General features: G+C 43.3%; 1 long non-coding RNA gene across 2 annotated transcripts; it reads left to right on the top strand.

Moving 5' to 3' along the window:
- LOC137468826 (uncharacterized) lies at positions 1 to 24,530 on the top strand. Of its 2 annotated transcripts, XR_010996197.1 has the most exons (4): positions 1 to 72; positions 9,784 to 10,056; positions 23,688 to 23,890; positions 24,378 to 24,530. It is a non-coding gene; the product is annotated as an uncharacterized lncRNA (long non-coding RNA). The 2 variants fall into 2 exon arrangements; XR_010996196.1 differs by lacking the exon at positions 1 to 72 and having other exon boundaries at positions 8,993 to 10,056.
- Positions 24,531 to 27,155: the final 2,625 nt, after the last annotated feature.

The raw sequence follows: 27,155 nt of genomic DNA, 5'->3' as shown, positions 1-27,155 counted from the left end.
GAGATGTAGAAAAAGGACCATGAAAGTGTTTCAGGCTTGCCATAATGCAAATGTAATTACCCGCAACGTAAGGTAAGATTACGTCTGAAATGTCACGTAGGTACTGGTATTAATCTGGTTTTACTGGGGAAATGTAGGTCGTCAGTGAAAACTGAGCTCAAAATTGAAAAGCAGGACTTTCAGGTCAGGGACAAAATAATTTTGCCCTTTGTTTTATTGGCTGCTAGTTCAGCAACACTGTCAGGCTCCTGTGTGGCAGGGGCAAGAGCAGAGAGCAGGAGGTGCCCTGCAGTCACCTGGTATCACACCTGCCAGCCAAGACATCATGCTCTTTGCCTACAGGGAGAGCATATCCTGTCTGGACTCACCCATCTCACCTGCACTCTCAAGGGAAATAGCGAGTCCCAAAGGAGAGCTCTTCATTTGTTATATACCACTTGGCAGTGAAATAGGTTCCTCCCTTTCAGTTAAGGTCCTACTTTCATCTTTAGCAGAAACCTGACCTCCTTTTGCATTATGTTTCCTTACTGCCTGTTGCCTTATGGATTTTCACTCACAGTTGCCTCCCTTCCCTTTCCTGTATTTTCCCTTCCCTCACCTTATAATTTTACTCTTTGCTAATTTCCTTGTCCCTTTCCTTTGCTATGATGTAAAAATATGTATTTTTTGGTCGTGCTATTTTCTTTTATGTGCCATTTACTTCTATGCTCCTTTTCCCCATCCCTCTTTTTAATTGCTCCTTCTGTTTTCAGCAAGTCACATTATCCTGTTGACATACTTTTTATTTATTTGCTCCTTTTAGTCTCCCCAGGTCCCTTCATTCTCTCACCTACAACACTTTAACTTCTAGTTTCCTGTACTGGAAACTTCACTTGAATAATCCAGAGCTTCCATTAAATATTGAATTTCCAGGAAAATTTGAGGATGCTGCCATGTCTTATGATTTACTGCAGGTCTGAATATTTTCAAAGAGCAATATTTCTGGATTGTAGTCAAAGCACCAAACCCTTCATTGCATTATGTATTCTCGTTAGATGAGGAGATGAGTGTTAGAAGCAGCTCCATGTCTCAGGCATGAAGGTTGAGCCTGGATTTCCAGAAGCCCTTGGAGAGGGTTTTTAGCTCAAACCTAGCCAGAGAGATACACTAAAAGTTGGTAGACCTGGTAGTGTGGGAACACATCAGCAGCTGGGTCCTCATTTGTCTCAGCATGGAGCGTCAGGGGCCGGCAGCTGTGCTGCTGTGACAGGTCTCTCATCGTGCTTCCAGGGGCTCGGCCGCGCGGCAGGCACGTCCAAATAATGAGGTGCCTCCGCCACACCTACTCTGCAGAGGGGGCTGGAATCAGGGCTGTCCTGCCCTCTGGGGAGCCGCTGTTCCGAGGAGGATGAGGGAGTTGCTTTCTCCTCCGTCCCGCTGTGAGCCGCCTGTCATAGCTGCTCTCAGGCGGGGGTCTCGCTTGGAGGGTCAGGAGGAGCTTGTACAGACGCCAGATTTTGCAAGAGCAGAGCTCTGCCTGAGGGAAGCCTGAGAGATGACGAGATGAGAGCCGAGCGCTGCCATCCGCTGTGGTGTTCCATTAAATACCCGCTTGCCCGTGCCGGGGAGCGGAGGCGGGGGAGCCCCCTCGCCGCTCTCCCCGGGATGCTGGGGAAGCAAGGGCGGCAGACAGGACAGCCTCCTGCTGCTGGAAAATGCTTCTGAACGAAAGAGGGGGCATTTGGGAAAGGTGGGAACAGCACGAGCGTTGTGGTGACCAGTGGGCTGAAGGTGTAGGTGACCGCGGGAAGGTTTGTGCCAAAGTTTGGCTGGGGCGAGTTCCCGCGCTCCCTGGGCACTGCGGGCAGCCTCTTCTCCCGAGCCACAGCGGCCGCCGGAGCCCGCAGCGCTGCCTTCATTTATCCCTGCTGAAGTTCTGACAAGCAGTGCCGTTTTAATTGAGTGAGGGCTGGGGACCACGAGTAAAAGCTTGGTGAGGACAGAGGCACTTCCCCAGCGTGGAGCTTTATTCCCTTTTGGCTGCCTTCCCACCTCCTTCTACCACCAAGGTTGTCCCCACCATGCAGGAACCTGTGTTCCCTCCCGGGGCTGTCCCTCTCGTTTTCTTCTCCTGCCCACACACCGATGGGAGGACTGGGTGTGCTCAGAGCCACGGTATGTGGTGCCTGTGTATCCAGGAAACAGATCTCCTCAGACTCCATAAGAAATAAGTGAGAATTTTCTTCTTTGGATGCTTGCACTGCCCTCAGCAGGCAGGTGGGTGGTCTCCTTCCCTGCCCCTGGAGCCCTCTGAGCACCATCTCCTACACTGCCTCTTTCCCCAGTCTCCAAATTTCTTGCTTTCAGGCCCACTCACTACGTCTCTTTCCTTCAAGTATGCTTCTTTCAGAAATCCTTCTGATATCTTGTTCTCATTATCTTAATGAACAATTAGAGAATGAATCTGTCAATGTAATTTCTATGTTCTTTCTCCTTGGCTTTGTGCAGCTTGAGTTATACCCCTGCTCTGTGACTGCAGCATGCCACAGCTTTTCAAGAGATGGGGAAATATTCAAAGGTGCCTAAAAACTTCCATCCTTCTGGCTTTGAGACCATTTAATTTTTTAGAGGAGATTAATAAGGCTGGCTGCAAAAGAGAGTAAAGTAATCAACTTTTAAAAAAAGATAACTGAGGGCTATTATTTCCTCTTCTAGGAGGAAAGCAAACGGGCACAGAAACATCTGAATTTTCAGTTGGTATATAGAGCTTGCTGGATGCCTCCATCCACCCCTGGTGAGGGAAGGATTGTCTGCCTGAAAGCTTCATCTCCAGCAGAGCTCTGTTTAACTGAGGCACCAAAACTACCTCTGATGCTAGTGTGCATTGAACAAATGTTTAAAATAAGGTAATGCTGTCTCTGTTGATACTCACTGGGGTTCTGGCTAGGCTTCTCTTCAGTGAGGCTGAAAAGGATGCCACCTTGCACAAAAGGCGTAAACATATATTTGTATGCAGAGTCTTGGATAGTTCTGAGATGATATTTGAATTTAAACATTCATTAAAACTGAAATAGCTTCAAGTAAGTGGGTGAGCTGGGAGAAACAGACAGATAATGCTACTGTGAATGGGGCCATATAGTGATGCTTTGCTCCCAGCAGATTGTGCAGATTCCACTAATGTATTGTCTATGTGTTTCTCACCTTCTATCTTACCTCTTTAACTTCCTGAAGGAGCAGGGAAATAATTGAAGGCTGTGCTGGCTATCTAAGTTGTAAATAGCCAGGAGAGCCACAGTTTCTGGGTAGTAAAGTCAATTTCTTGCCAGCCTTAGCGCTATTGACACAGGCTCTCAGGAGGCTGGCGCACACAGCACCAGGGGTCCTGGACCCTGCTGTCCTGGCCTCTCCTTTCTGTTTGGAATTTGAAGATCCTGAGGGTTCAAGATTCCCTTGCTACCCCAAGGCAATCTGGCTCCATTCAAAGCCCACGGCAGCAGGAGCATGCTCAGCTTTACGTAAGGATTTACTGTTTCATCGTTTGCCATCTTCTTGCAGTTTAATAATAGGCATCTGGTACCTGTCACTGTCAGCTCCCAGGTGCTATATTTAGACAGAGCAGTGTGGTGTTCTCAGTGTTCGTGTCAGTGGGCCACACTACAAATAGCACTGAAATAACACACTAAATAAAGCAGCACTTACGGGAACAAAAATAGACAATTTTGTTCAGTTACTCTCAATAAAGAAATTAGAACCTCTTTGCATTTCATGTTTTAATACAGAATTAAATTTATTCTATACAACCCTCACCCCATTTTTCAGTCCTTCTCTTTCTTTTCCCCCACAGATATTACCTGTGGAAAATGCTGTAGGTAGAATGGTAAGAGGGAAGCTCCAATATTTGAAACTGAAACAAGAGAGATAATTTTATATCTGAAAAGAGATAAAAATAGTTTTCTGGAAGGGTGTGGCAACCACATTATTCAGATTTTCTTATTAAATGATGGAAAGTAGAATAACTTAAAGAAGAAATTAAAACATATTCTTTGCAGATTCTCAAACCTACCAAACTCCAATTTTTTTTTTTTTTTCCCTAGAAAACAAGTAGAATGCTGTGTTTTAGTTGACATTTCATTTATATTTCTGACATTTTTATACAGCCAGGAATGGTAGAGCAATTAATTAAAAATCATGAGTATCTGGATGACTGGAATCTGTGGCAAACTGCATCCAAAAAAACCCACAGATCATAAAATATGTAGTCCTTACTGACTTTATCAGAAAAACCCAAAAGCCTAAGAAAGTTGTTTAAAGTGTCAGTATCTTGGAAAAAAAATCCGTTTGGAATGATCTCTTAAAAATATTTTAAGCAAATTGGCAATGTGAAAAATGTCTCATTTGTCACATGGGACTGTAAAAACATCAAAAGGCTTCTTTCCAGTGTTCATTTTTTTTCACATTTTTGAAAGGGAAATTGCATTTCAAAGCTGAAAGCTATTCAGGACTCAAGATTGAAATGTTTTATGAAAAATGTCATTGCTTTTAAACATTTTAAATGAAAATTTTGCAAAGTTCACGGCTTCACAGAATGTTTTGCTGTGTTCAGCTCCTCATTTTCTAGTAAGGCAAGTTAATCGTGAAAAGCTTTCGTAGGAAGGTGCAACAGAGCATCTTCCCACTCAAAATCTTCCATAACCCAAGATGACAGTCGGTAGTTTAGTGATAATTTTCACCAACAGTTCCTCATATTTGCACGCTTAATGAGCTTCTTGCTTAACTTCAGAGGTTTTGTTTCCACAGTGGATTTGTGGGTAAACTGCAGAATAACCCCAGATCCCAGTTTTGTGCTTGGATAGGATAGAGAGAGACTTCTGGGTTTCCAAGGTATGTGGTGGTGTGTTTCTCTTTCATTCTCTTGGCAAGGAGAATGAGCATCTCTTGTTCTCCAGGAGCAAAGAGCAGTCACCTTCCTCTGCTGTTGAATCTGCAAGAAATTGGGTAGGTGTTTGTGGGCTTTATTCCTGCTGATATTCCTAGCTCATGGGGAGGAAGGGGGCAGGGGAGGGAGGGAGGCAGGAAGGAAGGCAGGAAGGAAGGAATCATCTCCCATTAGTTTCACATGGAAAATACACTGTGTCTTCACCTGCTGAACCTCCTAACATCTCCTGACAGAGCAGCCTCCATGTGACCATGGCACCTTGTAAAGTAAACCACCTTTTTCTCCCATGGCTCCACTCTCTTAATAAAGAGTCTCTTCCCTCTTGGGCTGTGTTGGTGTCTCAAGCCAAGTCCCTGCTGGGAGCTTGAGGACAGCATTTCTAGCAACTATGACCCTGTGCTCCTTTGGGCCACCCCACATCTCCCTATGAAGACCCCCTTTAGTCTCAATCCTGGTACTTCCAGGCCCTGGGAGATGAGGACAGAAGCTTCCAGCTTCTGCCAGAGAGACAAGGTCATGGGTAATGGAGTGTGTGTGAGGCTAATGTGACCTCAGAGCACTTTAAAGGGCTGTATTCTTTCCTTCCATGCCAAAGGAAGAGCTATTGCCGGCAATTTGGCAGGAACTAGCCAGCAATTAATTGAGCAACAATTTCAACCATTGCAAGGCCTTATTGTGAGGGTATTGATGGCAAGGTGAGTGATGCCTCCCAGGCTGCAAGTAAATGTGATTGCTGGTGCTGGAGTCGAGCTGACCTAGGGGAGTCAGTACTGACAGACTTCTGCTAAAGAAGCAGGCTTTTATAAGAATGAGTAACAGCAATATACTATATTATATGTAATATTACACATATCTGTGTGTTTCTTGATTTTTAATATGAAAAGTCTTGTTCAAGCCTAGACAAACAGAAACTAGTTGGCTGTGGATTTTGGCTGCTAATGTTGTTGAGGCAGGCGAGGTTGAAAAAGTTTGACTCTTGTTGCCCCTTTGGTGCCTTGGTTGATGTATCTGGAAGTGGCTATTCACATGGGTGGTGTGAGGAACAGTGCTTTTAGGGGGAATCCATTTTTTGTTGTCCTGGGCATCTCTGTACCTCAGAGCTTCTTTGTAGTCCTGCTTCTCAAGTGAGGCTGGTTCCTCTATGGCCAGTTTTAGGGATAAAGCCCTCCAAACATGGAAAAACAGGCTGCAGTGTTTGAGAAGGCTGCCAGGGTACACTGCTGAGCCTGTCTTCTGTGATGGCATGGGATTTGTTCAGCTGTCAGTGCTTGTGCCTCTCCAGTCATGCTGCAAGCCTGAGCAGGGGAAACCGTTACAGAGAAGCAAACGATGAACATTATTCATTATCCTGATTTTGTTGGGAGGGCTCAGCAGTTCAAGAGCTCTGAGGAAGTAATTGAAGCACTAAAAACAAAGAGCTGACTTGTTATGGCGCTTGAGAGAAGAATGAAAAAATAAATGGGAGAAGGGAGTTCAGATGTGTGGGAGAATGCTGGTGGCTGAAATTTCAGCCTACTTGAGAAATTGTCTCTTTTCTTGTGTTACTGTCACAGCTAGAGTTTTTGTGGGGCTGCTGCAGCTAAATTTCAAGGTGGATGAAGTTGACAGAAGCACAAAAGGCAGTGTTCCTTGCTCCTGCCCCAACATAAGAGGGGAGGGAGTGTGGGAGGTGTCACTCTCACTTGCTTTCCTGCTGCTTACAGATACATCTTTACTCCTTGGTGGTCCTTCTCTCAGATTGCAAGGGTGGAATCTGTGCTCAGTGTAGCCTCCTGAACTCTGGGATTCACCTCAATTTTCTATTCACCAAATCTAGATACAAAGATTTTGAGGTCAAGTGGTAAAACCCACTTGTTCTCCAGACCTTTTGCAGGTGATGAGTGTTCACAAGGCAGTGTAGTGCATGGTGCTTTGCTTAACTTTTGCACTGGTGGACGACATGAAGTGCTAAGTTATTAATCTTTCAAATGAGATATAAATCCTAAATCCTTGCTAATCCTTATATCCATAGCACAAAACCTTACAAATGACAAGATGTGCAGAGCCTTAGCTCATAAGGAACAGACAATTATGGAGCCAACTGCAGCACTGAGCAGTGGTGGGGAATACTCAGATGTTTAATTTGGTGTGGAGAAAGTGAGGTTCAGAACTTGTATTGTCTATCTCCCAAAATTATAAGCCTGCCAAATATATCAGAGTACTGACAGAATGAATAACTTCTGGTTTTAGCCAGAGTAAATTGTCTCTTTGTTAGTATAGGCCTCTCATTTCCTGTCCTGGTGGGTTTCAAGTGAGACAAAGGAAAATTTTAAGATAAGTTGCAAAAATAATAGCAGCATGGTGAGGAAATTGTATGATCACTTCTGTCTTCATCAAACAGCCAGCTCCAGGTGCATCTGGGCTATGGCTATAATTTAATTCCCATAGCCCTGTTTCCTTGCATGTAATTTTTCTCTATCACAAAATACTTCTGTAAGGTTGTACTGGAATGGGTGGGGGAAATTAGGCAGAGTAGAAAAGCAAAGAAAAGCTTGATACATTCAAACCATCTTTCATGATTTTAGAAACCTTTCCCTCTCCCTTCCCTTGGTATTACTGATGGATGCAGCCTTGCTGGAAAGTGGACATGCATATGTTGCTATATAGAAGTGGGTTTTGACTGAGTCCTAAAAGATTTTAACTCATCCATCAATTGATTAAATTGTCAGTGCTACATAAGGCTGTTCCGCATAGAGCATCTATTACTGAGGCTCTGATTGAAACATTGCCCTTGTTGTGCAGAACTATTTAACTTTCTCTCTTTGAAATGAAATGCAAAATGTTTCTTATCTCACAAAAAGACAGATTTATTCTCAGCCTTTTGAAAAACAGATACGTAAACCTGAAAACATTTCTTTCAGTGGGTACATGTACAGGTACCAAGTTTTCACCAACGAGGCTTTGTAGACCTAGTGAAAATAACAAATTGTGGGTAAGTCTGGTCTAATACAAACTGAAATGCATGCATCCTACCTCCAGAAACTTCCCATTTTGTGACTTGCACAAGCACACTTGACAGACAGACGGAATATGGTTTGGAATTAGTTCGTTGGCTTCTTGGTTTTTTATGAAGGGGTGGCGAAAACGGCGACGTGGAGGGGGTGGTGGTGTTTGGTTTTTTTTTTTTTTTTTTTTTTTTTTTTTTTTTTTTTTTTTTTTTTTCCTTAAAAGGTAAAATAAATTCGCGTCTGCCGTGTTTTTTTCCGAGGGCACTGCCCAGCTCTCAGAGCCCAGCCCGGGCTGGCCCCTTCGCCGCCGCTGGGTGCCAGTGCAGCCCCGGCGTAGTCAGCGGCTCTGCCTCTCCCTGCCCGCTGCAGCTTCGCCCTGCTCGCTCTGCCCCCGAATCCCGCTGCTCTTCCTTTCCCTTTCCTTCCCCATACAAACGACACGAAAGTCCCCGTGCGGGCCCTGTCCAGCCCCGGAGCCGAGGCAGCGTCAACACCGAGGGCGCCGAGCCCCAGCTTCCCCTGATGAAAGGCTTGGCAGCCTCCGAACGAGTTTGTCCCTTTGCTTTGACAGTCTCAAAATCTGGCTGTTTGCCGTGTTTTTGACCTGAATGTCGTGGGGAGGGAAGCGGGGCTGGCAGCACCCAAGAAGGCTGTGCTCCTGCGGGACGCAGCAGAGCGGCTCCCCTTGTTCACATCCCCTTGTTCACATCCCCTTGTTCACATCTTTCCAGCCTTGCAAAGCAGGGTCAGTGCTCACAGGCTGTGATGAGCACTGGATGAGCAAGGGAAGGACGGTCTTCCTGCCCGGCTGCTCCTTGCCTCCCTGTGCAGTTCACCTCAGTTGTCCCTCACTGTGAGGCTCCCCGGGCTGGAAACATCAGAGGCTGGGGATGTGGTTGATCTAGTCATCACTTGGTTGACTACAAAAAGATTTAAGCTTCCCAAGTAACCTGGAGCTGTGGGAGCCTGCTACTACCCTTTGGTAGTGCTAAGAATTTGTGAGTGATTTAGTGCAACACCTTTCGTTTCAGCAGAGGGAGGAATGAGCATCGCTTCTTTCTGATAACCAGCTCTTTTTGTTGTTTCAAGTTGGAAACTTAAGGAATCAATTACACAATTGGTTTCCAAAAGGCAAAATTAGACTGAAAAGCTGTAGACAAGGATACTTAGAGAGTATGCAAATCCAGCAGTGGCAGTTTATTACCTTTACAGCACTTTTTAACTAGCAACTTCACAGCTACTGCACCGGTGTTCTAGGGGCAGAAAAGTATTGTTTTAGCCTCCAAAATAAAAGTAAATGAGCTACCTGCAAATAAACTGACCTTCTTAAGCAGCACAGGGAATCTGTAGCAGAATAGGAAAAAGGAGATAGAACCCCGAAATCCTGCATGCCACTGGCTACATAGAGAAATGCATAAATATAACTATATATTAGCAGAGCAATGTCAAGATATTTAGCCAAAAGCCTGGTGGTAGGTGAATATTTGAAAGTTATTGCTTCTAGCTAGTGCTATGATACCCCTGAAGGTAAAAGGATCATGAAGCTGCTGTTCAAAAGCACTTCTACGGTCATGAAAAGCTTTCCTCCATCAGCAGGTTTATTTTTTCAGTCAAATCACACAGCCTGAAGAGAGGATAGTGCCCAATTTCAAGTTGTGTTTCTTTTGCAGTTTGAAAACCTGGAGCCTGTCATCTCTGAAATGGCCATAAACACTGCCTATTAATTTTAAGGATCACAGATGAGCATCAGGAGGAGCCTAGGCTTTAAAAAGAAGCCTGTCACTGGGGCATCATTTCTCCAGGAGCTGTCAGGAGTACTGTCTCTTTTGAATGGTTCCTGTTCACAGAAGTAACAAACATGTCATTATTTTGTATTTCCAGAGGGCCAAAAGAAGTCAGTCCACCCCAAGCTGCCTTCAAAAGCAAAGATCCTGCAATCAGAAGCGGCAACTCTGTGAGAGCTGAAGGAAGATGCGAGGGAGGAATTAGAGAGCTTTGAATGATGGATCCCAGCTAGATGTGGCTTTAAAAAATGCCAGCAGGAATGCCTCTTGGCAGTGCTTGGCATGAAAGAAGCTGCTGAGATTGGGCACATGTCTGACAATGTGAGGTTTTCACCTCTGTCTCATGGACATCCTGCACTCAAGGATGAAGGTAAGAGGTGAAGGGGAAAGGGTACATGGCCAAAAATGGAGTTGAGGTACAGCTCCCACACACAAGTGTCCTTTCCACGAGGCCACAGTGCTGACTGGGTTTGTTGAGTCTTGAATTTCATCCCTCTCTGGAATAAACAAACAAAATTCAATCACCTTCGTCTGTGACATACTTTCTGTTTTTCTTGCTTCTCCTCAAAGTAAAAGGCTTCATGCGGAAAACAATGCTCTTTCTGCCTGTGTTTTCACCTTTCAGCTCCCTCTTTTCTTGCTTTGCCCACTCTGCCTCCAGTGTGTCAGCAAGAACATCCTTTTCCATGAAAAAACATGTGTACTCGGTGTTTAAAGCATCACATTTCTTCCAGTTAGTATTGAAATAATGCTAATTCTATTTTCTTGCCTAATTCTATTTCCTTTCCTGGCCCTGATGATTATGAAGACATTTGTGCTAAATACAGGTGTTCTCCTCCCTTTATCATCCAGATCCATTTATCAGTGCTGCAATCTAGTGCCTGTGACACCATGATTCATCACCAGTAACTGCATTACTGATGCAGCCAGTGCCAGCAGCCTTTAAATCAGGTGGTGGTAGTAGCAGGTGCCTGGTAACAGAGCAGAAAGTGGAGGCTGGCTTGTAAACAATGTGGTGGCTGCTAATCTGTGACCCTGGGATCATAAAAACTGTGGGATGCCTGAAATGTAACACCAGGCCAGGTTTGCCTAAGCAAGACTAAGGGTGTGGTGGAAGGTGACCTTGGTTGTCCCAGTTCCTGAAAAGGCAGTTGTGTGCCATCAATCAGCTTGCTGCCCTGCACACACAGGCCATCTCTCCTGCCAGGTTTGAGATTGGGATGAAAATCCCTGGGAGCTCAAGTACCTTGGGGGATGGGGGAGCTTGGCTCTGCAGCACCCAGCTCTCGAGGTGAATAGCATGGGGCTGCTTGTCTTTGGCAGCTCATCTGGGAAGCAAGAAGGAAGGAGGGGAGAGACCTCTGTGAAGCTGAACTGCATTTCCATCTTCAACTGTCAAATGTGAATGTAAATTGGAAATATCAAACAGTATTTCCCAGTAATGAATATGCTTTTTACTTGTGCATCACAGCCTGAAAAATGCCTGAATATTGCCTGAATATTGCCTGAATACTGACTGAAAAAACTTTTCCACTAGTTTTTTTTTTGGTTTACTTAGGATTGCCTGTTTTTAAATTCCAAACCCTGTATCACAGATGTGCCTAAGTAGCTGCAATGAAGGAAAATAATGCTGCCAAGTTAAGAAGGGAAGAAGGGAGTACTCTACAGAGTGTACATCAGCGTAGCCATAACAGTGGCTGCCTTGGTTTATACTTGCAGGTCGTCATGATCTGAGATGGCAGTGTCCACTTCACACAAAACCTCTCCAAGTGCTTGTCTGTTTGGAGGGGACTGGAAGCATGGTGGGTGCTGCACCAGTATAATGAGCTGGTGGCTTGCAGCAGCACCAGGTTACTTGCTAACATGTGTGCAAATGCGTGTGCACGCTGTGACTGTGACCTGAATGTGCTGGCTGCATGGCTGACTGCCAGGATGCCTTGACCTGCTGCCTGTGAGGTGGCCTCAGGGTGACAATGGCAACAGAGGAGCACCAGCCTCTGAGTCTCGGAAGGAAAGGAACTCAGCTGCGATCTCAATCCTCTCAGCTTCTCTCTTTGTCCTGTTTACCCCCGGCAGCTAATTACAGCCTCAGTGGCTGTTTCAGGGGCTGATTTCCCCTAACACTTTTGAGCACAGAGCCCATGGATGAGGTAATAGCCCACAGAGCTGCCTCTCTGTAGATGAGCAGAGCTTTGCTGCCCACCTTTGGGGAAGCAGCTGTCCCCCCCATCAGTGTGACTGCCCCTCGCTTTGCAGAGGACAAGGTGACAGCTCTGGGTGTATCTGCATGGGCCAGGTGCTCTTGCTAGAGGACAGGGACTATGAAAACTGTGGGAGACAGGGCTGTGGCTCTCACAGGAGCTCCTGCCCTGATGGGAAGTCTCCCTAGTAGTCAGGGATTGCTTTACCCTTTTATTTTGGTCAGGGTGAACAAGGAGCAAAAGGACAAGAGGCCTCCATGAACACATGTGTCTAATGCTACCCTGTCTTTCAGCTGGTACATTTTTAGGAGTTTGTCTTTCTATGTCTTAGGAGTACTCCAGTGACAAAAAAATGAGCTGAGCATCCCCGTGCATTTTTCTTTTCCTTCACTGTGTCATTAAAAAAAAAAATTGGTGCTTGAAAATTTTTTTTTAAATTCCTTCTTTGGCCTCTGAGAATTTTGGTGATACCAAAATTTGGGTCATGTTTCTCCAGATTTGTCAGCAGCTAGAGATTTATCTGTCTCTTTACTGTTAACTGAGTCTGCACCTTCAGCTTGTAACTGTGTGGTGCATGCTAGTGGGAATAAAGTTGTGTGTTGCTGTTGATGAGGATGGCAGGGCTGTGGCTGTGGAGTCATTGAGCAAAATTTGAGGTTTTCCCTCAAAACATAAGGGATCTCAACTAGTTAGAGAACTGAAATTTCCTGGGTATGTCAGATACACATGAATCTGGTAGTTTCTCACAAGGCTTGACTTACTCATCATCAGTATTTTACACTTGGTGTGGACCTATGTTGTATTTTTTTCAGTCTGGGTAGAAGCAGCAGAGCTGGGAATGAGGCACCAGTTTGTCTGTGCTGTGGCACTGTGGTGAAAAGGTACATTGGGCACTCTGTGTTGGTGTCTGCTCCCAGTCACACATTTTGGCTTGAGAAATAGACATGTCTGCACAGAGATATGGATTGTTCTCTATTGTTTGTAGTGGAGTAAACCTCAGCACCTATTAAAGTTAATGCTTTTGCATCAGTGTAAAAGTGAAAAAAAAGCCCGCCCCCCAAAAAAAAACCCAAAAAACCAAACACACCCAAAACCAACCTCCCCCAGAAAAAAAAAACCACCACAAAATTGCAAGAAAAAGAAGGCAATGGGTTCAGAATTACTTTTTCTGAAAGATAAGACTGTACCACTTTAAAGTTTTGAAAATTGCAATAGTTCTGTTAATGAGCATTCAGTGCCTTTTAGCAAAGCTTAGAGTTAAAATATTTTTTTTAATGACAGTTTGTAGTAAAAAATTCTGCAGGGTATGCAGAAAGGGAATGGCTGAATATTTTTCTTTGCTGGTGACTGTTTTGAGTCATATGGTGGTTTGGTTCTTATTTACTGCACCAGAACATGCTTGCTTTTTAAAGTAGTGTAGGGGGACAGACAACCAGTCAGAGTAAGGGCATTAGTGCTGAGTCAGTTTTCCAATAGAGATGTGAAGGTATTAGGTGTATCTGTGGATATGAAAAAATACATTATCACCTAGTGCCTCTTAAAACTAGCCAATTTATTTGTATAATTCATGGGTTGGATGTCTATTGCCAGAATTTATGGCAAACATTTGAGATAAAGGTAGTTGTAGTTTTGACAACAAAAGTGATAAAGAAGCTGTGGAGGGCAGTGAAAATTGATGGGGAGAGAGAGTGATGAACAGCAAAAGTGCCGTTACGGTCAAGTGATGGGGTAGAAGGTGAAAGAGAAAGAGAAATGGGCTGTTTGCAGCAATTTGGATATCTTCAAATCACCTTGTTCAGCTTCCTGTGAACATCAGCTTACCTTATTTACTTTTGCACTTGTTGGTAATGTCACTGTAATGGACTAAGCTACCTGAACTGTCCATGCTCTTGCCTTTTTCGTGTATTTTTTCTCATTTTCCCCAAGACTAAGAGAAAAATACCTCCAATACAAACAAAGTTCTAGGACAAAGATCTAAAAATTGCTTTCCTTTAACAAAAAATGTACTGTTTCTTTAATGCACTTTCATATGTGCAAAAAATGGTCATGTTTTCATGGAGAAAAGAGGGAAAAGGTGGTTTTGGAGGTAGGTGGTTGGATGGATGTGGGTTTTCCCTGGGAGCCAAGCTCACAGGGAGGACTTGCAAGAGTATTATTTTAACACTAGAAGGGTGCATGTGAATTGGTTTCTCATGCAGTTTAGAAAAAAAAAAAAAAAAAAAAGGCAGTAAATGTTATGACCCCTTTACCTACATCGTGCTTTTACTTGTGGCTGCCGCTGATGATAATGCAGTTACTTGTGGAGGCAGCTGGTCCTTGTCAGGCATAATGTAATCAAAATCCAACCACTAATAAAAATGAAAGAAAAGGGTAAGAGAGGAAAATTTAGCAGTCTCTCATATCACTAGTGAAGTTTTGATGACTTAAAATGTCAAGAGGAGTGGATGCAGCATTTAGGGAGTTTTATAAAAGCTTTTTTCCATCTCTGTAGCTTCTGTGACCCTTCTACTTCTGCCTAATGCTGGTAGTTGGAACAAAAATACGAACTGTGTTCTCTTTCCTTTACCAGATTTAAATATGGAGAGAAAGGGAAAACACATGATTCTGGAAAGCAAACCAGAGAAACTTCAAAACAGGGAAAACTTCCAACTGAAGAAATGCTATTAATTTTGGGAAATTCTGCTAGCTGAAATTCTGTTCAGCCCAAAGCTCTGGGTAGTGCCACAGTGAAACTCTCCCTTTAGCTCATTTCACATTTTATTTATTTTGATTTAAAAATTTCCAGGGATGTAGAAGGTGGACAGATGTGCTCTGTCAGACATGGTGGGAGTGGGTTATGAAACTTCCGTGAGTGCTCCTTGTCTGCTTCAGCATAAAGTCAGCCAGCAAACTGAAATCTTCTTCAACAAGGATTTAAATTAAATTGACTGCCTTTGCACTGGGTCAAAGCAGGAGCATTCATATAATCAATTAATGTGGCCTAGCTTTGGGGATGGTCATCTCCAGTTGAGACAATAATGAACAGATGGGGCTTGTAGCTTATTAAATTGCTACCTGCATGGCATCTGTGCCATGGACTAAAAAAGCAGGTAGGGTCATGTTTTGCATAAATGTATTGCATGACCTTGGGGGAGTATTTCAATTACTTTCTGCCTCGGTTTCCCTTCTTGCAGAAGGGCTTTAAAGCACAAACTCTTCAGTGCCTACTTAGGAATATGATTCTCTCCCACTGGCTAAGACCTACATTTGGAGTTGTTGATCGTAAAATAATATTGGTTGAGCTATTTTAATAATGCTGATGTAGACCCCTAGTTTAGATGCAGCTACATGGGCAAAAATAAAGCATGGCTTTCCGCTGGACATCTACATTCTCTTTGGGAAGTGTTTTGTTTTTTGTTTTTTGTTTTTTTTTCCCCTCTGAAAATGAGGGAGTGGCATTGCCTGAATGATGTGCCAGATGTGGATGTCAGCACGCTGTGCCTCAAGCTCAGAAATGACCACGAGTGATGTGGATAGATGAGTGCCTCACTAAACCTGAGACAGTAGATATTGCTGAGAGGAAGGGTGTGTTAGCTGAAGTTTGGCTCTGTGGCCCCTCAGCTTATAGATGGGCTGGCAGAATGAGCCCCTGTCTTTGCCATGTGCTGTGGGAAGATGTATTGTGGGTCTCAGCGAGGAGGATTTGCTCATATAATCACACTTGGAAGCCTCTTCTAGCACAAAGCAGGCCTGAGCAGTTCTCTAACCCTGGCTGCAGTACGTTTGCAATCCCACTTGTCTCTTTTAGCTGCAATAATGTAATTGCTGCTATTAATAATAAACTGACAGGCTGTCTTTAAATAACTGTAAGGCTGACAGACTAGTGTCGGTTGGATGCTCCGAAGTTTGACTAACAGCAGGGAGAAATAAGAACAGCTCCATTCTCAACTCCTCATGCAGTTAAAGAAAGGCTGGCACTGGGAAGAGGCAATGGAGGACTGACACATGGCACTGCGATGCCTCAGGGACCTTCTGCAGAGCAGTTGCTGAGTGACTTGCCTGGTTTCTCTGGGAAAAGAGAAGTTTTCATGCTGACAAGTGAAATTTCTAAGTTCTCTTTTCTCAAAGAAGGATTTTAGCAGGTGTTAGTTTAGGTTATTGCATAAATATGTGTGCAGCTGGTGGCCAGCAGAACCAGAGTGGAAGAAGAAGCCAAATTCCAAGCTGCCCCTCCATTCACCTTTGGGTGAGCTGGGCTGGTGCTGCAGCAATGAGGCCGACTGCCTGCAGAGACATGCAGCCAGGTCGAAGGGATGCTGTAATCCTGCAGGGTGTCTCTAGGAAGCTGGAGTTTAGCCCAGGCCCCTCAGTACCTGCTACCAGCATGGTCTGTTTGTGTTGGTTTTACCTGTTTTATCCATAAAGGGAGCATCTTGAAAGGGGTATTAGGCAGAAGGATGGGACCATAGGATCACTGAAGGCAGTATCAGGGCAAAGACACCAGCAGAGGCAGAGTGGAGGGGTGCCTGGTGGAAGATGATGGCACCTGTATTTTGACACTCCACAGGTCTCTAACCGGCAAAATACACCCACTCAAGAGGGTTACTAAGAGGGGAGGGTATCCAAATCTGACACGTTTCCAAGGCTGGGACCTAATGTCATGCTTTCAAAGCTTCAGTGGGGAATGGTATACTTCTGCAAACTGGGTTTTGTAATAGAAAGTCTGGCAGCATCAGCATGCAGATGTGCTGCTCCGATATTCAGTGGGCTCCCTGTCAAATGAGAGGGGACGAACAAGATAATGAGCCAAGGAGAGAAAAGCCTGGCATGGGTAAAAGCCGTAAAAGAGCTTGAGTGCTATCTGTGTATTTTAACCCTAGTAGCTGAATTATTTTTTGGATGATCTAGCATGCTTATATGAGGACAAAATGGGTGTCTAGCCAGCATGGACATTTAAAGTCATTTTTGAATCCCTTTCAAATCTTCATTAATATCTGCAATTATGGGCAGCTAGGGTGCACTTGACCCAGCGTGCTAGTGTCAGGCTAAGCTGAATGAATCAAAAAACTTTATCACAGCCTCTGACCCTGTTTTGGCTACAGACACAGGGGGTGAGTAGAAAAATCTTTTAACAGCACCAGGTGACCAAGTCCGTGCATCTATGTAATATGTGCTCCTCTTAAAACCATTTTTGTTTGCTTCTAAAAGTCTTTAATACTTAATTGAGGTTATGGAATTTCTGTTGTATTTAAACTGTTAAATAAAATGATGGTTTCCAGTGATGAGAGCAATTGAACATGCAGAATATAATGAAACTTGATAGACACTCAGCTGCTGTCCCCCATATTAGTGTGCACAGCTGTGCATGTGTGTCAGCATTTGCAGGTTAAAGAAGCAATTAATCTGAGCAGGGTGAACGTGAAACTCTTACTTAACCACACAGACAGATTGTGAACCTGAGACCCTGACTTTTTTAGTTAAGGTCGCAACTCAAATTGCAACCAGCTAAGCAAGTCTGTTCTTCTCAAATCCCACAATTCTAATATGAGGGGTGATACTGGTGAATGATGTCCTGGTGGCATAAATCCACATTGCCAGCAATTTATGCACATAGTGTTCACTGACATGGTGATTCATATCTGCTATGATTAAGAGCTGAATGCCTTGTAGATCTTGATACAGTTTTTGTGGGGTTAAATTACTAAAACAACAAAATGTCAAGGAGTAACATTCGATATTTTTGCTCATGAGCAGGCCTTGTGTGTTTGGGCAAGCTCATGAGGGCTCTCAAACATTTGGCACAAGCTGCACTAATACCTAGAGCAGTTGGTGCCCATTGCACTTTGTCAGGCTGTGAGATTTGCAGGGTGTGCTTGCAGCCTCCGTGCCTCCTGCTGGGCAAACAGGAGCTGCAAGGGCCTTTGAACGCCTTTGTGCTTCGTGAGAGGTGAGAAGGAAGAGAGACAGGGAGTTGTCCATTTATTTCATTTTGAAAATCATACATTAACGATGGTGCTATTGATAATCTGCTGAATGTACTGACACTCAGAAAGAATGGAGAAAGTAGATTAATAAATCACCATTTTAGTCTGCATTTCAATTTTCATTTCTCAGAAATATAAATTGCAGCTGTTCTTTAAATTGTCTGATCTATCCTCTCAAGAAGCTAATTTTGGTTTTAATTTCCTCTGATGAGACTCAGAAGATACTGGATAAAATGTTAGGTGAGGTCTTTCATTTATTTATTTTTGAGGAAGGCTTCTGTGTGTAACACATCATGGTTTCCTTCTTTGCTGCCAAGGAAAGAGCTCATCACTTAAAGCATTCTTGATGGAAGAGTTGTCAATGAGGCTGGAGTAAAGGTCCAGCATCCTCTCTAGCAGGGGTAAAGAAAATATAATCAGTGAAATGGGTGATTGAAGCAGGTGCAAGGCTTGAAATTAGTCAAAACACTTTGAAAGGGAAAGAAATAGTAAAAAGTCCTGAGCAGCAAAGGTTTTAATGGTGTATTTCTTTCTCCCAGCTAAGCTGCAGTTAGAGAAGTTCCAGATCTAATTCCCAGTGCACTCTATAATAATAAAGGTATTTTATTAAAATATTAGCAGCTGGGAAGGAACTTTGCAAAATGCTGTAAGAAAAACCCTTCTTCATAAATAGGATTATATGGAAGTTTTCAATATGATAATTTAGTTGGGAATTTTTATTATTTTTTCTTCAGTTGCTATGGGACTTTAAAGCCAGGGATGTAAACAGAGAAATCAAATTTTTGAAACCAGCTGCTGTATTACACATCACCAGCCATTGCTTTCATACAAAATAGTCCTGTCTGCAGTAATGACACAGAACCAGTAAAGCAAAATTAAAATCTCTTTGCATTACTAAAAAGGACAATAATTATGTATTAATTAATAGCATACTACAGAAAACAAGAAGGAATCAAAGGAGTCTGATAGCAGCCTATATTATTTTCCCCTTTTAGTGCAGAACTTAATGTATGGTGCAGAGCATTCATGTTATTGTATAGGTTAGTAATAGAGCTGAATTTACAGAAAGCCTGCATTTGACTTCTTTTTAGTTTGTTAATTATCTATACTAATAGTTCTTTCTACAAATGTGTTTACTTGAAGCTATCTGAGCAGGATTTGAGGATGCATTTCTTTTAATGGGCTGTCCGGGAGCTATTTGTCTAGTCTTCTCCCTGTCCAGGCACCTTCCTGCTTTGGACTGGTTCTTGTCAGTAAAGAGACTTGTTGCTGTTTTCCCTCTCATATGGGAGGCTTGACATTTCCTTTAACAACAAGTGTTGTCTAAAATGCCCACACAGGCTTCTTTCTGGACAAAGCTCCCAAGACACTTTTGGACAAGTTTCTTTTTGCATTGAAAGAATTGTTGAAAGAGCTAAGTCTGACAGTGTAGAAAGCCTGGGGGTGTTGTTTGATCAAACAGTGCTGCAGAAATTCTGTCTGTGCTGTGTGTCTTGTCCTCTCCAAACTCTGGATGATGGCAAAGTCAGTGCCAGAGCCCAGAAACAACCTGTTGCTCTATTACGCGCTCTTTGCCAGTTCTTGCTACATTTCCTTTTTATGCTTCTTTTCATATGCAGGGCAGCAAGACCAAACTTTTCAAACTCATTTTCAGAGGAGATAAGAGTGATCAATCTTCTTGTGCTCAGGTTGAAACATAAAATTTGCTGCTTTTACTTAGTTTCACTGCAGACTAGCACAAATTATAGAGCAGAAGGTGAAAAGGTGGAGAAAAAATAGAGCGGGGTGAGGGAATGGAAACAAAGAATGAGGACAGAGAAAGAGTGTGAAGAAAAAAGGGGAATGAGGAAATAAATTCAACTGTGCAGAGCAGATGAATGCCTTAGAAGGAGAATTAGTGAGGAAAATGAGTCTCTTGTGATTTTTTCTTCTCTACTACTGAAAAGGCTCCAGAAACCACCTAATGTTGGATGCTGTAAAATAAGCTATTTCTTGAAGGGAAATAAGTGCTACTTTTTTTAGCATACATTCATGGAGAGCTGCAGATAACCGCTGGAAATAAGGTAATGCTTTTCCAGCTGCTGGTGGTGCCAAATCATCCTCTCTCATCAGTCTTGTATCTTTTTTTTAAACAGATTTGCCCTCTGAAGTGCCTGGAGTGGGGTAATTTAAATTTCCAGGCAAAGTAGAAATTAAATTTCCAGGTAATTAAATTTCCAGGCAAAGTGAAGGCTGCAAGGAAGGGGAGAAAAGTGAGATGCTTACCTCCTTGCACTCAATGGGACTTGCCTGTTTTCCCAGAGGAAGCCTGGTGTGGCACTTACCCTAAACCGGGTTTACTAGGCTGGCAACTTGACTACAGGACTACGCACAGCAAAACTTACCTGTGCCTACTTTGCCATGAAGTTACGCATGACAGAAATTCCCACAAAGCTCTTGAGCAAGCCTGGTTAGCTCAAATAATATGATTTTATGGTCAGGTTATCCAGCCAATCTTACAGAGCTTAGGGTTTGATTCTGAGATTGTTTCACTGTTAATAGGGAGTGACCTGGGAGCAAGTTGTGGGGAGGTAAGGCTTCAGGTGCAGAATTGATGATGTTTGACCCTATATCTCTGTGCTCAATTGAGTCATATCCTGTTGATAGCAAGAAAGATAAATAGATTTAAATGCAGCCATGGCAGTTTCAAGTCCAGAATGGTCATGGGCCTGACATAGGGTCAAGCATTTTAAGTTGCATTTAATCAGCCAAGAATATGGATCCAGGGTGTGACTTTTCATACAGCAACAACTGTTCACTGGAAGCAAAACCCAGGAGGGATGAAGAGGCAGAACATGTCAACAAGGTGTCTGGTTAACTATAATAGAGCATGGGGGATTTGATGTGGTGGGAAAAAAAATGAAACTTAGTGCCCCAAAAGTTGGAACAACTGCTGCAGAAAGTTTTGTAACAAGTACCACAGGAGGCAGGGCATTGTGTCTGGCCCTTTCTTTCCTCGCTCCCCTACTGGGAGTGCCAATTAGATCCAGCTCTGATGGTGGCTTTTTGACACTTTTGCTCATTGGGAAATGGACTCACACTAGTATTTCATTGCATTTAGGCTTTTAAAGAACATCAGAGAAAAATGACTTTCAGCTACTCCGTCTGAATCGGATGTTAGCCAAGACTCCCCACAGAAATGGAGAGAAGGTCTTGCTTTGACATGACTATTCCCTAGTGTGTCACAGGCTTTCTGCAAATGTACTGGGTACCCTCAGTTTTCTGTATCTAGTATGAATGTGTGCACCTCAAGTTATTTTAGGTGCTATCTCTGCACTATTAGCATTCACAGGCAAAACCTATTAGAGGGGAAAAGGAAAATCAGAGGGGGAAGGATTTGAGATTTTATGTGAAAAGAGTTTTGCATCCAAATCCCCCTGAAAATTAACTCAGTTAATTTGAAGGCCCTTTGAAGCTTATGAATTTGACCTCTGATCCTCACAAAAATAATGCTGCACGTGAGACTTCAGGCCAATTGTCTTTTCCAGACATCAGCTAAGGATTTACATAACTATCGTTAACCTATTTGTATTTCCTATGTCTGTTCATTTGTGTTTTAGATTTTCTGTGCTTTCTGAATGTTGTGATTGCTGAGATATACTATAGATAAACTCAGGATGGGATGTTCTTCATAGAAGCATAGAATGGTTTGGGAAAGGGACCTTAAAGATCATCTGGTTCCCTCCCCCTACCCTGGGCAGGGACACCTTTGTCTAGACCTGGTTGCTCAAAGTCCCATCCAACCTGGCCTTGAACTCAGGGGTGTTTGTCTTAAAGACATCCCCTCAGAGTTTTCTGGTTGCTTATTTAGCTATTTTTCTTGCATAATTTAAATCTGTTTCCTCTTGTTTGATCTCCTGCAGACATGGAGAACCACCTGTTCCCTTTCTTTTTCACCTTCATGAACTCAAGGCTGCTGTTACTTCTCCTTCCTCTACCAGCGTGTGTTTTCTTTCTCAGGGGAAACAGCTTGTGACCTGCAGTTGGAGGATGTTTTTGAGGCCACTTGTGGTGCTCTTATGTTGTGCCCAGTTGGTCTCTATTTGCCTTCAAACCAGTGCTTTTCAGCAGTACATAACAGCAGTCTGGCAGAAGTTGAAGAAGGAAGAAAGCTGTGTGACTGTGCTCATGCACCTTTCTATAATGTCCACCTTTCCTGTGCCCGCCAGGCATCATGGGCTCGTGCTGTCCTTGTGAGTGGCATGTGCCCCAGCCCACCCTGTGCCAAAATGCCACCCAGCAGCTCCTCCCCATCGAATGTGCTCCTGCCTGCATCTCATACTTTGTGTGTTTGGCACCACTGTATCCTTCACTCTTGTCGAGCATTTCTCCCATTTGCCAGGACAAATCTGAAATTTCTCCTGCCACACTGTCATTCCGCTTGGGGGATGGTGTGTGGTGACCATGCACCAAGGGCCAGATCTGCTTTGGGACAGCAGGGAGGCAGAGCTGAATTTTTTCAGCTGATATACATGTGTGCATACACACACTGGGCTGGTCTCAGGAATCCTGCATTTATATGCAGACATACTCTGCCAAACTAAGAGCTTCTTCTATTTACACTTTTTAGGATGTGTGTGTGAATTTCCCTCATTGCTTGGCTTTCCTCTCTTAACCGAGGAAAGTATATTAGTGATTTTTTTGTAATTCTAGTCTTTTTTGAGCTTTCCTTTTCAAAAATTTCCAGCGGATATAATGAATCAGGCCAAGGGATGCCAAGACAAGGAGATAGAAGAGTTGATGGTATGTGTGTGAAGAGAAAGGACTTACATACAGCTGTCTGTGTACTGATTGCCAGGGGTTTGGGGACAAAATAAATAATACTGCTATTTCCTTCGCTTATAAACACACACAGCTTAAATTTAAATTTCTCACCCTGTTACATAATTTTAAAAGTTACTCAGCTGTAACAAATGAGCTAAGATGTTGCCCATTGCAAAAGGGATGTAGCTCCAGCCTTGGCTGAAAGAGGAAGAGCTGTCCTTGGCAGTGGTTGTTTACACCACTGCCTCCACCCACAGTGTGTGGTGATATGCACCAAATAAGAAAGATAAAATTCTGTTAATGGGTTTATATGGTATCCTTCTAACTAGCTTTTGAGTCCTCCAGCAGCCACGGTACCTGAGCAGCCAGTGGAGCATATCTGTATCAGCTGCAAACATGAACAGAAATGGGGTGCAAGAAGGAGTAGATGTTCAGCCCCCACTCCTTTCTATCATCCTCTAGTGGGAAAAACACAGGCTTTGTCCATGGGCTTGCCCACGGCTATGGGAACATTCCATGCCTGCCATATAAATCCATGTCCTCTCTGAATCCATGTCCTCATTTGAGAGTCTGCTTAGGAGGTGGTGTGTTTTTGATGAGCAGGGCTCCATGCCTGGTTATGTGCCATCCAAACTTTCCCACAGCACTATGGTTCTGGATCTGGGTTGGATTTCATGTCTGGTCTGAGAAATAACATGAACGTAGTAAGGATGACTCATCCGTAGGGAAATTCTTCAGGCTCCTTGATGTCTTTAGAGCAGCCAAGTCTGAAAATTAGACATGAACTTTCCTAAAGCTTATTTTGGCTCTCATGAGGGCTGCAATAGAATGACAAGCAGCATGTTGCGTTCTTTATTGTTTCAGTTCAAGGACTATCTACAAAGAGTCACAGTCTTGTACTTAGCATTACACAAAATTATTCATTTCCCAGCTATACAGAAAACTGATTGAATTGCAGATGATTAACATATGTTGTGTTTTCTCTCCTAATGCCTTCCCATATTCTCGTGGTGCACCTTCATAAATGGCATCAGAGTACTTTGCTTCCAAGGAGCAGTCTCCCTTAGAAACCTATTACCTAGACTATTTCAGAAAATTTGCTCTTCCTTGGTACATCTGGTAGACTGGCTCCAGAATCCAAACACATAATTGATGCAGCAGCCTGACCTATGCCAGTCAATGTGTTCCAGCTCCTAGCTAAGTTCAAGAACTGTTTTTTAAAGGACTCCTCTCCTGGGTAAATGCAGGCTTTTTTACACTGAGCAGTTTTACCAGGACTAAGAACCCCTTAACAGCTTTCCTTTAAAGATGCTTCAGATTTTATAAACAAATCTGGCTGCCACACTTGATGATGATCAGCAGCATGGAGATGTTATCAGCTTGTGTCTGGCACACAGGTGCTACTGCTGATTAGCACACAGCTGAGATAGGCTGGGTACGCCAAACTGGCATTTAAACTACTAAATTCTTCTCTCTCTTGTTTCTGGCTTGTTTTAGAGACAAGTCCAGTGGTGGATTTTTTTGTGTTCAGAATTTTTTTCTGAGACTGAGGCAAAGACTAACTCAAGGCATTCAACCCTGCTGAATTTTAGGAATTCTCTGCTATTTTGCAATTTTAATTGCCTAATCATCAGAAGAGCAAATATCTTCTCATATAAGAGTCGGTGATAGAGCCAGAAAGGACTGTTGTGATAATTTTTTGTCTGACTTATTGCATCACACAGGCCAGAGGAATTTTTATATGAACTGGGACAAGACTTCAAAGGAAACAAAAAACGTGATCTTGATTTAATCACCAGATACAGAGAATCAGCCAGAATACTTGGGAAATTTTCCAGCAGCTAATTGCTGCTATTGCTAAATAACTAATTGCACTGCACTTCATTTCTCTTCTGTCCCCTTTCAAATTGGGTCATTTGGCCTCGTTTCACTCTTGTGTGATGAACTGATACTTACTTAACTTATATTGTATTCCATGTCTTGGTCCCTAAAAATTGTGATCAAGCTTCTCCCTTAACTTTCTCCTTGGTAAACTAACCAGTAGACTCCTGAAGTCTCTAACTATAAGGGAAGTGATTTTGTTTTTAGTAATTATTATATCTTTTTTTTCTCAGCTATTCATAGATGTTCATCCAGTTCTGGGCTCCCCAGCACAAGAGAGAGATGGAGCTACTGGAACAAGGGCAGCCAAGAGCTGCAAAAATGAATAAACTGCTGGAGAATCTTCCCTATGAAGAAAGGCTGAGAGAGCTGGGACTGTTCAGCTCAGAGAAGAGAAGCCTCATGGGGGAACTTATCAATGTGTACAAATACCTGAAGGGAGGGTGAAAAAAGGACAGAACCAGGATCTTTTCCATGGTGCCCAGTGGCAGGACAGGAGGTGATGGGCACAACTGGAAATGCATCAGGCTCCCTCTGAACGTCAGAAAACACAATTTTCCTGTGAAGGTGACCAAGCCTTGGCACAGATTTCCCAGAGAGGTGGTGGAATCTCCTTCCTTGGGGATAATCAAATCCTACCTGAACTTGGTCCTGAGCAATGGCTGTAGGTGGCCCTAACCGACTGGGGCAGGGATCAGACTAGACAAGCTCCATAGGTCTCTTCAGTTCTCACATCTCTATTCAGAGTCTTTCTTACATGGCAGTAAGATGTAGCACAGTATTCAGTGCAGGTGAAGCAGAATAAATACCGCCTATACCAGATATAGGAAATGAAGGCAAAGAGAAGTGAGTTGAGCAGCAGAGGAAGGCAGTGTCAGAGCCAGGGTGTGACCTGCTTTACTAGTCCTTGCTCTGGCCACATTGCAAATGCACAGGTCTTTGTTTCTTCTTGGAAAAATAAGACCCACCTGTTTCAAGGATTTTATTAGAGAATTTTAAAGTGTTTTATCTATTTATTTCCAAGTGTGTGGGAATTTGAAGTGAAGAAAGATGATGTGACTTATGTGATGTCATTCAGGAGCCCAGCTACACACCTTGGCTTTTTAGAAAAGCAGAGGCAAAGATCCATCCATCCTTTCTTGCTATCATGGAGAAGCAGGCTTCCTGAATAGCAAACTCCATTTGCAAAAGTACTTTTGAGATGGGTTAAAACCAAGCTGGATGTAGAAAATTTCCTCCAAACTAAAAGAACAGTGTTGGAAAATAAGAGAAAAAGAACTTTAAAGGCATTCAGGATCACATTTAACTGAAATGATTTTCTGTGCCTATCAATTTATGGTGCTGCAGGTTACTCACAAACCACTGACCTAGCTAGAAAGTATCTAGTTAGATGAGTGACAAAATTTTGCTCTGAATGCAATGCTTCAACAAAGCTCCATAGATTTATGCTGATATAAACCTCTTGGAAATTGTGCTTTCTCAGCAGACCTAACAGAGGATATGAACAGTACTTCTGAAATCAGCATTTAAATAACATTTCAAAGCCACTAGAAACCTCATTATCCTGAATATATCGTTTTAGTGGTCACACAAGTAGTGAAAACACTGTGAAACAAATGTGTACCTTGTAAATGGGAAAAAACAACACTACTGCCTGAATACTTTGTTGATAAACATCCAGTTAGCCACTAGATAGCTTTACAGATCAGTATATTCCCTGAAACTTGGTAAGGTAAGAGTAAGGTAAGAGGTAAATATCCACCCTGTTTTATGGGAATTTCTTTCTGAACTTGCCAGAGGTCATGATAAATACAGCTTTTAACAATACAAGTGATGCTTTGCTGTTACCCAGGTTTATCTAGAAAAGTATAGCTAAACCTGTAACCATCATTAAACAGAATTGCATTTTCCATTTTAATTCTGGAAGTGTAATTCTCAGTCCCTTCAGGAGTGCATGTGTCATGTACATGTGCATATGTTGCATTGGTACATTCCATCTGACCACAGCTATGCCAATCCACTGGAAAGAAGTTATTTAAATGTCTGTTTTAAATGGATGCTGACAGCCTATTCTTCATGAAGAAAAGCAAAGTGTGAGGGGCTGTAGCCTGGCCTGGGGCAGGGTAGGGACCTGTAACCTCTCTTCTCATGAGCCCTGTCCATCCTGGTAAGTGGTCATCCCAAACTCCATGGTAGGGATGTACCCATGTCCCTGGAGAGCCTTCAACATCTTCCTGTCCTCTCCCTGTGATGGCACTATACCAGTGCATCTGCCACCTCTGTCCTGGAAACACAGGAACACACACGGCCTGGTGGAACTAATGATGCTATTTAATGGTGTGCACCCTCACATCTGTTAGCTACAGATGCTTGTTGGGTAGCATTGTGCAGGTGGCATTGTAGGCAGGGTGGAAAGCTTGCCTCCACATTGCCAGTGATTAGAGCTATGTGGTCCCTTAGACAAGTGAAAATGTAGACCTAAGGTAGGAAAGGGGCTGGGAATTGCATTTAGGATGCTGAAGCACAAGTACAATTTTTATTCTCCCAGTGTGCCTTGGGTAGGTGCCAAGGGGCTGGCAGGGTTTTGCTGATGGGTTTTGCAGTGCTCTTGGTCAGTGAAG

The sequence above is a fragment of the Anomalospiza imberbis genome, chromosome 2 (assembly GCF_031753505.1).
Source record: "Anomalospiza imberbis isolate Cuckoo-Finch-1a 21T00152 chromosome 2, ASM3175350v1, whole genome shotgun sequence".
In the NCBI taxonomy this organism is placed as follows: Eukaryota; Metazoa; Chordata; class Aves; order Passeriformes; family Viduidae; genus Anomalospiza; species Anomalospiza imberbis.
Note: the sequence above shows the minus strand (reverse complement) of the source record. Positions and strands in the feature narration are given on the sequence as shown.